Source organism: Bos mutus, chromosome 26, assembly GCF_027580195.1.
Source record: "Bos mutus isolate GX-2022 chromosome 26, NWIPB_WYAK_1.1, whole genome shotgun sequence".
In the NCBI taxonomy this organism is placed as follows: Eukaryota; Metazoa; Chordata; class Mammalia; order Artiodactyla; family Bovidae; genus Bos; species Bos mutus.
The window spans coordinates 50,073,365-50,086,568 of NC_091642.1; positions in this window are offsets into that span (position 1 = coordinate 50,073,365).

Genomic DNA, 13,204 nt, shown 5'->3' on the forward strand with positions numbered 1-13,204 from the left:
TTGATTTTTTTTTAATTTCTTTTTTTTTAATTTTATTTTTAAACTTTACCATATTGTATTAGTTTTACCAAATATCGAAATGAATCTGCCACAGGTATACCTGTGTTCCCTATCCTGAACCCTCCTCCCTCCTCCCTCACCATACCCTCCCTCTGGGTCGTCCCAGTGCACCAGCCCCAAGCATCCAGTATCGTGCATCGAACCTGGACTGGCGACTCGTTTCATACATGATATTATACATGTTTCAATGCCATTCTCCCAAATCTCCCCACCCTCTCCCTCTCCAACAGAGTCCATAAGACTGATCTATACATCAGTGTCTATTTTGCTGTCTCATACACAGGGTTATTGTTACCATCTTTCTAAATTCCATATATATGCGTTAGTATACTGTATTGGTGTTTTTCCTTCTGGCTTACTTCACTCTGTATAATAGGTTCCAGTTTCATCCACCTCATTAGAACTGATTCAAATGTATTCTTTTTAATGGCTGAGTAATACTCCATTGTGTATATGTACCACAGCTTTCTTATCCATTCATCTGCTGATGGACATCTAGGTTGCTTCCATGTCCTGGCTATTATAAACAGTGCTGCGATGAACATTGGGGTATGCGTGTCTCTTTCCCTTCTGGTTTCCTCAGTGTGTATGCCCAGCAGTGGGATTGCTGGATCATAAGGCAGTTCTATTTCCAGTTTTTTAAGGAATCTCCACACATTTTTTTTTCCTTTAGCACTTTAAACTATCATTCTATTTTCCAATGGCCTGCATAATTTCTAAAAAGAAATCTGTAATTTTTCTTATCCTTTTTCTCTGCATATGCATTCTTTTCTCCAGCTGCTTTTAATATTTTTTTCCTTTATCACTGGATTGCAGCAATTTGACAGTGTGCCTCAATGTTGTGTTTGACCTGCTTGGAATTCACTAAGCTTTGTATATGTGGAAGATTTTCAGCCATTATTTCTAAGAATGATTTTCCTTCCCCACCCTACTTGTTTTGGGACTTCAATCAACCCATATGTGAAACTGCTTGATAATTTCTCATCATTTATCCAGGCTCTGTGTTTTTTACCAATCATATTACTCTCTAGTTTTCATTTTGGATAATTTCTATTGCATGCATTGAAATTAACAGATTTAATATCAGTTAATTTAAATCCAATGTCATATCTGCTAACTTTATCCAAAGAAATGTTACTTCAGACACTGTATTTTTTGTCCCTGGAAGTCCCCTTTAGTTCTTGTTTATGTTTTCTAATTCTTCCCTCATTATGTTCATGTATTTGCTCACAGCTTTGAGCATACAGAGCATACTTATAATAGCTACTATATTCTTTTTTTTTATATTATCTCTGAATTTGTATATGTTTTTGTTTGTTCTTCACATTATGTTACATTTTCTGCTTCTTTACATATCCAGACATTTTTCTTTGAATGGTAGACATTTACATTGTTGAATACTAGATTGTGTACTTCTTACAAGTGTATGAGTTTTATTTTATTTATTTTTTCTCTAGAAGGAAGTTATTGGAGACCAGTTTGATCCTTTTAGGCCTTATTTTTCAAATTTCTTCCAGCAAAGCTAAAAAAAAAAACTTTACTCCTGTACTAATTTAATTCCACTTCTTAGTCACAACTCATTTACATTCTCTATTATAATGCCACATATATTCAATAAAATCTGTCCACTTTGGCTGGTGAGAACTTGTATGATCACCAGCCCTTTGTAAACCTATAAACTGTACAGCTTTCAGATGTTTTCCATAGAATTTGTTTTTTCCTAACCTCACAGGATTTTATCCTATACATTCTCAGATTTGTATTTAACCAAAATCTCAGGAAAAAAATAATCCCTATGCAATTTTCTGGCATTCTTTCTCTATGCACCCCTCTCCTGTTGGGCACTACGTTCTCAAAATCCTATGTTGGCTTCCAGAATTCAGTTGTATCTTCTCTTTGGGTTCTGTCTTTCTTCTTCACAATCTGGAAACTACCTTCAGGTGGAGAGTCTAGATTATGTAGCGATAAACATCTTCTCCCTTCTCAGGAATCATAGTTTCATGCTGCTTGTTTTCTAATGTCTGAAAATGTTTGCTTTCTATAGGTTTTTCTGGTTTTTGTTTGTGATGGAAGGGCAATTTCAAGTATTTTTACTTCAAAGCTAAAAAGAAAAGTTGGATTTTTTTTTTTAATTAATAAGAAGAAATGTGGGTTTCTAGTGGGATATTAATGCTAGTAGGAAAAAATACAACAAACAGGTAATATTTGATTAAGTACAAGAAGACAGAATTACTAGAACTAGTGCCTTGCTGGCAAAGGCAAGAGGATGTAGTATTTGTAGAACTGGAGGGTTTCAGTTCAGTTTAGTTGCTCAGTCATGTCCAACTCTTTGTGACCCCATGGACTGAAGCATGCCAGACCTCCCTGTCAACTCCCAGAGTTTACTCAAACTCATGTCCATTGATGACATGATGATCAGTGTCGGTGATGCCATCCAACCATCTCATCCTCTGTCGCCCCCTTCTCCTCCCGCCTTCAGTCTTTCCCGGCATCAAGGTCTTTTCCAATGAGTCCGCTCTTTGCATCAGGTGGCCGAAGTACTGGAGTTTCAGCTTCAACATCAGTCTTTCCAATTAACACTCAGGACTGACCTCCTTTAGGATGGACTGGTTGGATCTCCTTGCAGGCAAAGGGACTCTCAAGAGTCTTCTCCAACACCACAGTTCAAAAACATCAATTCTTCAGTGCTCAGCTTTCTTTATAGTCCAACTCTTACATCCATACATGACTACTGGGAAAATCTGAGATAAAATCACAAAAACTTTGTGTATATGATTATGGGAGAAGAAACATTAGAGTTTTGAAAGAAGAGAAACATAAATCATCAAGGAAAATAGTAGAGTAAGTGAACTAAAGTAGGATTTCTAAGTAGCAGTGAAAGTGAACTTGAGATTTAGTAGTCCTGAATTTTAAATGAGAAAAGAAATGTGTGTTTTTGACCAGTTGTGTTAAAACAGTATAGTTACAGATACAAGGCAGGGCAAAAAAATTTATTTAATCAATGTTAAAGTTTCACTTTGGTAATCCAGAATTATACACCTTTCAAAATTGCTTACTCATTAATTTATGTATTCATTTTCTTGCCATATATACTCATGGTCCCTATAACATTTTTTTAATGTATCTCCAAGGTAAAATGGGAGAAGGCAATGGCACCCCATTCCAGTACTCTTGCCTGGAAAATCCCATGGACAGACGAGCCTGGTAGGCTGCAGTCCATGGGGTCGCTAAGAGTTGGACCTGACTGAGTGACTTCACTTTCACTTTTCACTTCCATGCATTGGAGAAGGAAATGGCAACCCACTCCAGTGTTCTTGCCTGGAGAATCCCAGGGATGGGGGAGCCTGGTGGGTTGCCGTCTATGGGGTCGCACAGAGTCGGACACGACTGAAGCGACTTAGCAGCAAGGTAAAATAGACCATAAAATGAAATATATTTCATTTGTGCCTTGGAATGAAAGTCATGCACTGTGTCCTGAAGCATGCTCAAATCTATTGAACTCAGGATTTTAAATAATTTTATTGTATAATTCTCATGTTTAACTTTCTCAGCTTAGCTTGATTTGTATATAAGGGAAATTTTAAAATTCAAGGAAATACATGTACTTTGCCTCTGATAATATCCTGATAGTTTCAATAAATCACAGAAAGAAAAGATGCTTTAAAGTTTGTGATTTTATCTTCAGAAGAATAAGATTCCTAATCTATAATAGAATATGTTTATCATTAAATATTCACAGACAGATTGTTCTACTATCACTCCTTGTACACTTTTACTGGTTATGGATAGTTACTATATAGAAAGAGACATAGCCACACTGACCCATTATTACAGGACAAATTCTTTGGATATTATCTCATCTATTCCTTAAAGAGTAATAGTAACCGAGCAGTCTCAATGCTGCTTCTCTTTCACTTGAAGTGTTTTAAGAAGCAAGGATAAGCCTGACATGCTGCAGTCCATGGGGTTGCAAAGAGTTGGACACAACTGAGCAACTGAACAACAAGAAGAAGCAAGGATTATAGCTTATTTTTCAATCTAGCATGTCCCATCATTTTCTGGGGAGAAGGGGGGACTTCAAGTCATACAAACATGTATATTGTCTTTGCCCTTAACTTCAAAATTTATAAAGTAGTAACATTAAACCTTTAAACTTATTAAGTATTATACTATCAATGCATGAATATGTATGATTATATAATAAATCAGTACTTGAACCAAATAGAAAACAAGAAAATACTTTATAAATTGAAATCTTAGCAATATTCACACTTTCTTCATCACTTTCCTATTCTTCCAAGTCATAAGTTATAGAAATACAGTGAATTCTCAAACTCAAAGCCAGCACCTATAATCTAACAATAATTTCTTCTTGAGGAAAATGCTCCTCCATCACAAAAATCAGTTTTCTAATATTAAAGAACTACATAATTTGAGAGCTAGAACAGTGCACTGCATTATTCATATTAGTTTTAAGCTTTTATTGCCTTGACAGCTTTTCTCCAAACATGGAAAAATGGCAAATTTGTCATAGCCATTCTTTTAAATGTTGCACTAAGAAACATAAACAATTATCCAGAGATTCCAAAAATGCAATGAGACCAGTGGAATTGTCAGCTACTGTTCTTGCTAGGATAATCCCATGGACAGAGGAGTGTGGGGGGCTACAGTCCATGGGGTTGCAAAGAACTGGGTATGACTGAGCACACATGCACTGCATTGAACACTCTTATTCCCATCTAAATAACGTCTTTACTTATAACATACGTGAACTCATTCTGAGACGGTATTGCCATTTTAATATGATCTTTTCCCTCTTGTCCTTAGACATTTGACTATATGAACTCAGTATAGCCTATTATACTTTTCACTATTAAATATCCTATTATTAAAGAGAGTTATTCCAACCTGTGAATTTTTTTAACTGATATTAACATTTTTGTCTTTCATTCATAATTATAATAAAAATGTCTCAAACATTGAATCAAGACATATTTAGTGTTTTCTGTTTTAGGTATGCTAATCATACAGGTTAATTCATTGCTGGCACTTGTAAAGCTTGCTCTTTGTATTTCTAGGCTTTCATATGATTTCATAATAAAAAATACTGAATGGAGCAGTTGCATGGCTCAGCCCAGCCCGATTATCAGTCTTCTGGCAAGTCATTCCTATCCTCTGAGGCCAAGTGAAGTGCCCTTCTCTGTGCTTCTGCAGCCTTGTTTGTTCGGAATCCAGTATACAAGCTTTTAGCATACAGCATTCAGCACAACGTTGTATTTACCCACGATGTGTCTCTTCCACTACTGGATACTGAGTCTGTGTCTTTTTTATCTCAACATCCCTATCACCAAGCAGTAATCACAATTACTGACTTGCTGAGTAAATGTTAGTTTAGCTATTGAACTGGGCAAATCAGAGCAAGTTTACAGACTTGGAGCATGATATCCATTCATATAATACTTTCTCTTTCTCAACCATCAACTTTTGATTAAACAAGCTACAATGTCATATAATTTTTATATAACTCAATAGAAAGATAGGTAGACTGATATGGATAGTTTCACATTTTTTTAAGATTGTTCTAAGATTACCTCAGTTTTTCATTACTCTCTTTCTCTCTCTGATCTCTAGGCTCTTGCATAAAATTCCTCTGCATCTCCTTCTCTGACTAACCTCCAATTACCTTCAGTTCAGTTCAGTCGCTCAGTTGTGTCTGACTCTTTGCGACCCCATGAACCGCAGCACGCCAGGCCTCCCTGTCCATCACCAACTCCCGGAGTTCACTCAAACTCATGTCCATCAAGTCGGTGATGCTCTTCTTCTACAATTACCTTAAGGTCTCTGTTATCTCATTCTCAGCAAGCCTTCCCTGATCTTCCTTTATCAAAGCTGTTTTTACCTTTCTCTGCTTATGTAATACCTTACCCCATTATAGCCCATTGTATTACAAGGACTAGTTTTAATTATTTTATCTTTAGAGTCTTGACTCCAAGAGGGCAAGTGTATTTGTCTCCCTTACTCTTACATTTCCCACTCCTCACAGAATGCTTATCACATAGAAAGAGCCCATTAATAATAATCTGCAAAATGAATGAGTGATCTATTTAAAGCAACTTTCTGGACTGCTTGAAACTCTGATTAAAATGGGAAACAATGCCTGTTTATATATTTAAATATGAAAATATGTGGATTTTTTAGTTTTACATGGCTATGCAGTTAAAATTAGAATTTTTGATATGTTAGATAAACAGAAAGGGTTCATGATATTTCACGTATACTCACACCATTCCAATACTTTACCTCTATTTTTCCACATGAACCACCCCCTAAAATTCATCTTTCCAAGTTGTTGGCACTTCTCTTCATATATTTTATTGGGCACTTAAACATATAATTCTGAGAATTATCTTTTTTCTTTTCACTACATGTTACTATTTATCACTTACATTATTAACTTCTTAAGTGCATATGTTCAATTTCCCAAAAGACTAAAATCTTCTTGAGGGCAGGGTCTTCATGTTGTTTTATCTTCATACATTGATATTGCAGCACTCAATTCAGTGCTCAATCAATATTGCATTAATTGATGTTTAAAATCTATAAATGTTTGAGTGTAAGCTATTTTTATTTATCAACAAAATTTATAATTTTTTAAACCATAAGTAGTATTAAAGTCACCTAGTTTACTCACTTCTTTGTAGATCCTCCAAAATGCTAAATTTTGAATTCCACATCAGAAAATAAGAATATTGTTATTTTGAAAACTTTAACTTCTGCCTATATATTTCAGGAAGTAAGTTAAAGTTTAGAAAACCCTCATTTTCTTCCTGCCAGTTACTAGTAACATTTTACATTGTTCCATAAGATAACTGGTATTGACCTAAAAGAAATTTAGTTTATTGCAGCTGTATTTCTCAGAACATAACTATATTGGTTGTTTTCAATGCTGTTTCTATTTACTATTGTACAGACACTGTTTGGAGGGATGCATAATTTGAGATCATTACTGGGTCTGCAGTGTAACTAGAAGAGACTCTATTAGATTTATAAAGCACTGGGAACTCAGGAGGGACTGTTGACCAGAGCTCCTTGGTTGCCTTCCACATGGCATCATCATGTGGCTTGGGCTTCTTACAGCATGGTGGCTAAGGGATAACAGGAAGCAGCCAAAAGCAAACATTTCAGGAAGGCAAGGTCCAGTGTGTAGGTGTTACAAGCCTTTGAATGTATCATGGTGGTTGATGATCCATCATGAAAAGTTAAACCCAGAGTAAACACAAAACGTGCATACCCAGTGGGAAGCAACAGGAGTCCACTCCAGTAGGGAGAAGCTTGTGATTGCTAACATGGTTTAAAATCAAAGGAGAGGTGATAACAGAAAGCAGGCCAACTCTTAGTTGACTTTATCATTATTTTTAAATTCTCTATAGACAAAGTCTGCATTCTAGGGCAGATGGCTCCCATCCATAAAAGACATGAATATTAGATGCATAGTTCCTTTGGGGCAGCCAAAGTAGCAGTCTACCACAGTGTGAGAAGTTATTTTAAGGCAACTGATTAAATATAGGAAATAAAGGAGAACAATAAGCCAAAAGTTACAGTGAAGAGTTTCAAGCCTGAATGTCTTAGGATATGGCTTGCTTCTCAGAAACCAAATAACAATAATACTGAAGCCAGGAACTGTGTTAGTAAAATAAGGTGTGTTTGGTGTAAGTGCTGATAAAATATACAGGTATAAATTTCCCAAATGTAATTGAAAATATGCCTAACTTATGTTAGGAGGTAATATGAGTTACCTGTATGAGATACTAAAGCATGGAGAGAATGACCTGAAGGAAGCTGAAGCACTGCAGGGGTGCTCACATTTAAAAGCTGGTAGGAGGAACATGAATCAGGAAAAATGACTTAGTGAGAAGGAAGTAGAATGAGGAAAAAGATACCAAAGATGGAGAAAGTTTCAAAAAGTAGGAGATTGTAAACTGGACCAAATTCTAGGGAGATTAACAATAGTGATAGCCACAAATAGGCCAATTATCTTAGGTATGGCATGTTCCTTCCAACAGAATATTTCGGTTTAATAGTGTAGAATAATCAGATTGCAAAGGTTATGGAGAAGGAAAAATGAAAATTTAATAATAGTAACTAGCATCTGAGTGATCACTACATAATTTGTACGGGCTTAATATACTCCACGTTCAAGGTCAGGAGGGGTGGCTGTGAGGAAATACCCCTTGTCCAAGGTAAGGAGCAGTGGCTGCACTTTGCTGGAGCAGCCATGAAGCAATATCCCACGTCCAAGGTAAGAGAAACCCAAGTAAGATGGTAGGTGTTGCAAGAGGCATCAGCGGGCAGACACACAAACCATAATCACAGAAAACTAGTCAATCTAATCACACAGACCACAGCCTTGTCTAACTCAGTGAAACTAAGCCATGCCATGTGGGGCAGTGGGTCATGGTGGAGAGGTCTGACAGAATGTGGTCCACTGGAGAAGGGAATGGCAAACCACTTCAGTATTCTTGCCTTGAGAACCCCATGAACAGTACGAAAAAGCAAAATGATAGGATACTGAAAGAGGAAATCACCAGGTCGGTATCTGCCGAGTATGCTACAGGAGATCAGTGGAGAAATAACTCCAGAAAGAATGAAGGGATGGATCAAAACCAAAATCAATACCCAGTTCTGTTTGTGGCTGGTGATAGAAGCAAGGTCCAATACTGTAAAGAACAATATTGCATAGGAACCTGGAATGTCAGGTCCATGAATCAAGGCAAATTGGAAGTAGTCAAACAGGAGATAGCAAGATTGAACGTCGACATTCTAGGAATCAGCGAACTAAAATGGACTGGAATGGGTGAATTTAACTCAGATGACCATGATACCTACTAATGTGGGCACGAATCCCTTAGAAGAAATGGAGTAGCCATCATGGTCAACAAAAGAGTCCAAAATGCAGTACTTGGATGCAATCTCAAAAATGACAGAAAGATCTCTGTTCATTTCCAAGGTAAACCATTCAATATCACAGTAATCCAAGTCTATGCCCCAACCAGTAACACTGAAGAAGCTGAAGTTGAACTGTTCTATGACGATTTACAAGACCTTTTAGAACTAACACCTAAAACAGATGTCATTTTCATTATAGGGGACTGGAATGCAAAAGAAGGAAGTCAAGAAACACCTCGAGTAACCAGCAAATTTGGCCTTGGAGTACAGAATGAAACAGGGCAAAGACTAATAGCGTTTTGCCAAGAGAAGGCACTGGTCATAGCAAACACCCTCTTCCAACAACACAAGAAGATTCTACACATGGACATCACCAGATGGTCAACACCGAAATCAGATTGATTATATTCTTTTCAGCCAAAGATGGAGAAGCTCTATACAGTCAGCAAAAACAAGACTGGGAGCTAACTGTGGCTCAGATCAAGAACTCCTTATTGCCAAATTCAGACTTAAATTGAAGAAAGTAGGGAAAACCACTAGACCATTCAAGAATGAACTAAATCAAATCCTTTATGATTATACAGTGGAAGTGAGACATAGATTTAAGGGACTACATCTGATAGATAGAGTGCCTGATGAACTATGGATGGAGGTTCATGACATTGTACAGGAGACAGGGATCAAGACCATCCCCATGGAAAAGAAATGCAAAAAAGCAAAATGGCTGTCTGGGGAGGCCTTACAAATAGCTGTGAAAAGAAGAGAAATAAAAAGCAAAGAAGAAAACGAAAGATATAAACATCTGAATGCAGAGTTGCAAAGAATAGCAAGGAGAGATAAGAAAGCCTTCCTCAGCGATCAATGCAAAGAAATAGAGGAAAACAACAGAATGAGAAAGACAAGAGATTTCTTCAATAAAATTAGAGATACCAAGGGAACATTTCATGCAAAGATTGGCTTGATAAAGGACTGAAATGGTATGGAGAAGAAGACATTAAGAAGAGGTGGCAAGAATACATGGAAGAACTGTACAAAAAAGATCTTCATGACCAACATAATCACAATGGTGTGATCACTCATCTAGAGCCAGACATCCTGGAATGTGAAGTCAAGTGAGCCTTAGAAAGCATCACTACGAACAAAGCTAGTGGAGGTGATGGGATTCTAGTTGAGCTACTTCAAATCCTGGAAGGTGATGCTGCTACAGTGCTGCACTCAATATGCCAGCAAATTTGGAAAACTCAGCAGTGGCCACAGGACTGGAAAACGTCAGTTTTCATTCCAATCCCAAAGAAAATCCATGGCAAAGAATGCTCAAAGTACCGCACAGTTGCACTCATCTCACACGCTAGTAATGTTCAAAATTCTCCAAGCCAGGCTTCAGCAATATGTAAACTGTGAACTTCCAGATGTTCAAGCTGGTTTTAGAAAAGGCAGAGGAACCAGAGATCAAATTGCCAACATCCGCTGGATCATCAAAAAAGCAAGAGAGTTACAGAAAAACATCTATTTCTGCTTTATTGACTATGCCAAAGCCTTTGACTGTGTGGATCACAATAAACTGTGGAAAATTCTGAAAGAGATGGGAATACCAGACCACCTGACCTGACTCTTGAAAAACCTATATGCAGGTCAGGAAGCAACGGTTAGAACTGGACATGGAACAATAGACTGTATCCAAATAGGAAAAGGAGTACATCAAGGCTGTATATTGTCACCCTGCTTATTTAACTTCTATGCAGAGTACATCATGAGAAATCCTGGGCTGGAAGAAGCACAAGCTGGAATCAAGATTGCCAGAAGAAATATCAATAACCTCAGATATGCAGATGACACCACCCATATGGCAGAAAGTGAAGAGGAACTAAAAAGCCTCTTGATGAAAGTGAAAGAGGAGAGTGAAAAAGTTGGCTTAAAGCTCAACATTCAGAAAATGAAGACCATGGCATCTGGTCCCATCACTTCATGGGAAATAGATGGGGAAACAGTGGAAACAGTGTCAGACTTTATCTTTTTGAGCTCCAAAATCACTGCAGATGGTGATTGCAGCCATGAAATTAAAAGACTTTTACTCCTTGGAAGGAAAGTTATGACCAACCTAGATAGCATATTCAAAAGCAGAGACATTACTTTGCCAAAAATGGTCCATCTAGGCAAGGTTATGGTTTTTCCAGTGGTCATGTATGGATGTGAGAATTGGACTGTGAAGAAGGCTGAGTGCCAAAGAATTGATGCTTTTGAACTGTGGTGTTGAGAAGACTCTTTAGAGTCCCTTGGACTGCAAGGAGATCCAACCAGTCCATTCTGAAGGAGATCAGCCCTGGGTGTTCTTTGGAAGGACTGATGCTAAAGCTGAAACTCCAGTACTTTGGCCACCTCATGCAAAGAGTTGACTCATTGGAAAAGACTCTGATGCTGGGAGGGATTGGGGGCAGGAGGAGAAGGGGATGACAGAGGATGAGATGGCTGGATGGCATCACCGGCTAAATGGACATGAGTTTTGGTGAACTCCAGGAGTTGGTGATGAACAGGGAAGCCTGCTGTGCTGCAGTTCATGGGGTCACAAAGAGTCGGACATGACTGAGCGACTGAAATGAACTGAATATAACATCTTATTTAAGACAACAATCCTGTGAGGTAGGTCAGAATGACCACATTTATAATGACAGAAAAGTATCTGAAATTTAGGAACTGTTAAAAGAGATTACTTATTTTTTTCCCAGGGTAATACTAGACTTGACTATTATTGTCTGAGCAATTTAATAAAGTCTGAGAGGCAAAGGTTAAAGATTTTTGCCGAGCAGAGATGAAAATAATTTTGGTGACAGAACAGGTAATGTCTACTGACGTTAACCAATTTGGTAACTAAGCAAGCAGTTTTCTTATAAAATTCTTCCTAAATTGCTGATTTTTCCCAACTTTTAAAATAATCTCTTGCTGATTTTAAAACCTTTCTAGTTCCCTCATTGCAGTTTTCTGGATGGAGTAGCAGTCAAGGTCCTGGAAAGCAGGGGCAATGAACTCGTGACACTCATACACCTACCTGCATTCCTAATCCAGGTGGCCACATGGGGGAGCAGGCCTTGGCTAAATAACTCTTTCTCCCCTCTGAATCCATATTTTTCCACCCCCATCCCTTTCCGTTCCCTCTATCCCAAGACCAAGGTTTTACAAAATGATTATATTTGAAGGCTGTGAAGTAATTTTCTTGTCTGTGCTACATCCATCTGACCCTCTCCGGATGCCTTCCATGGGCGAAACGGAATATTGGAGAACCAGCGTCTCCTCTTTTTTGCCTTCTGACCTCACTGCAATCAGTATAAGTGAATAAAGACTTGATTGTAACCCTTCATTTTGGCTCATTAATCTTGCTGGCCATTTCTGTACCTGGCGGCCCATTATGTGTGAAGCACTGAACAAACCTTTATTCAGAACAAACCTCCCTGAAATGTGCCATTTAGTACATGAATTATTTTAAGTTAAAGTCAATTGAGTTCCTGCAGGCTCAAGAAAGACTTCTACCCTCTATTACTACTTAGAAGAATTTAAATTGGAGGTCTTTCTCAGAGTGAGAATTATTACCAGAGAAAATTCTTATCTGAGTGAGCCTTCTGTATGGCAAGGCAAACATCTCACTAGTCAACATGTGCCTTTTCTTATTTTCCTGTGAATCACTCCCCGTCCTTGGAAGCTCCAGGCCCCCATCCCATCCCTTAGATTAAAATGGCACATATACCTCATTTTACCTTTCTGTCTTTGAACCTCTCATGTATGTGTGGCCTCCATGTGTACAAAATTAAATTTGGTTTCACTTCTATTCATCTGTTTTGTAACAACTTGATTATGTGACCAGCCAAAAGAACCTTTGGATGACAGAGTAAAATTCTCCCTAACAGCACAACATTAGGAATTTGATTTAACCAGAAATTTCTGACAATTATGGATACCAGGAAATGGATAGTGGGTAAGGAAGATAATTTTAGATTGAATCGAACACTTGTGTATGCATTCTGAAACTGGAAAAGAAATGAGTGCAGAGGGAGATACTGAAACAGCCAAGGAACAGGAAAGAAACAGAAGAAATTCTGGATAGGGAAGAAGGAGTAAGGCTGAAGCACAGAGGAACAAGTCAACTCAGAAGGAAGGTTACTTTTTTCTCTAAGTCAGGAGGAAAGAAAGAAATAAGGAAACACAAATG